Below are 1,285 nucleotides of genomic sequence, written 5' to 3'. Positions count from 1 at the left end.
CAGATGATAATAATAATAATAATAATAATAATAATAATAATAATAATAATAATATTTATACAGGATAACTCCTTCAGTATACTAAGCACTGGTATCAACGGTGGTCCTAAAATACTTAATTAAAAAATATAAAAAGTCTAAAAGGTAAAAAGCACTAAGAAAAACTGTTGCATGGCCGACATCAATAAAAAAGAGGTACATCTACACGAAAACATCTAATAATTGAGGAAAAAGTCTTTCGTGTCCCTTGAGAATTCGATAAAGGATTCCTTTGCTTTAATATGGCGAGGGAGACCGTTAGATTCCATCGCGCCTGTAAAATAAAAAGATTTCTTGGCGATCTCAAGATTGACTTTTGGAAGATGAATGTCATTACAGCGTCTAGTCGCAAATGCGTGTACAGAAGTATTTGAATTAAAATAGTTATTCAGATAAGGCGGTACTGAGCCATCAAGTCATTTTCCAGCTAACAAGACAATATGAAGTTTTCGTCTATTAATCAAGGGTACTAGACCCAAAGTAGCATTCAGCTCTTTGATTTGGATGTATCAACAAAGTTGAAGTGGTAAATTGGCCACCGTAACGATGACAAAAGCTAACGTTTCGAGCGTTAGCCCTTCGTCGGAGCGAATAGAGGAATTGTGGGTTGTGTGTGCTTTTAAAGGCAGAGAATGGAGCTACGTTATTGGTGGGAACATAGCAACGAGAAAAACAAGAATAAATTAGTGGAATGAAAAGCGTTCGCTGATCCCTGTGGGATTTAGACTGCCGGTTTGAAAGATGAGCTTTTGTTCAAGATTTTTACGGCTTTCCGTGCTACCTAAGTGTAAGGAAAGACCGCAGATTGCCATATGTTGCTTAGAATGATTAGGTAAATTCAAATGTTTAGCGACTGGTTTCGATGTGTCCTTGTCATTGCTTTCCACGTCTCGAAGGTGTTCTCGGAATCGGTCACCGACGCAGCCCCACCGACGCAGCCCCAAACAGTTTCTTTCGAAACTATCAGCCTCTATTCAGCTCTTTAGTATCGAGACCGGAATTTGGAAAAATTAACTTTGCAGCTCTATGCTGTAAGCACTCGAGTACATCAGAATTAACTTTACCACAGCCGTGCCAGGCCACATCACAGTAATCAAAAACCGGTAAAATCATCGTCTTGTAAAGGCGTTCAGCAGCAGCCATAGGAATAGACATTCTCTAACGCCTAAAAACACCCAATTTCCTTGAGACCTTATTGACCACGTGCTCGATATGGTTGTTAAAACTCAAGTGCTGATCAATTACA

The sequence above is a fragment of the Stylophora pistillata genome, chromosome 2 (genome assembly GCF_964205215.1).
Source record: "Stylophora pistillata chromosome 2, jaStyPist1.2, whole genome shotgun sequence".
In the NCBI taxonomy this organism is placed as follows: Eukaryota; Metazoa; Cnidaria; class Anthozoa; order Scleractinia; family Pocilloporidae; genus Stylophora; species Stylophora pistillata.
Note: the sequence above shows the minus strand (reverse complement) of the source record.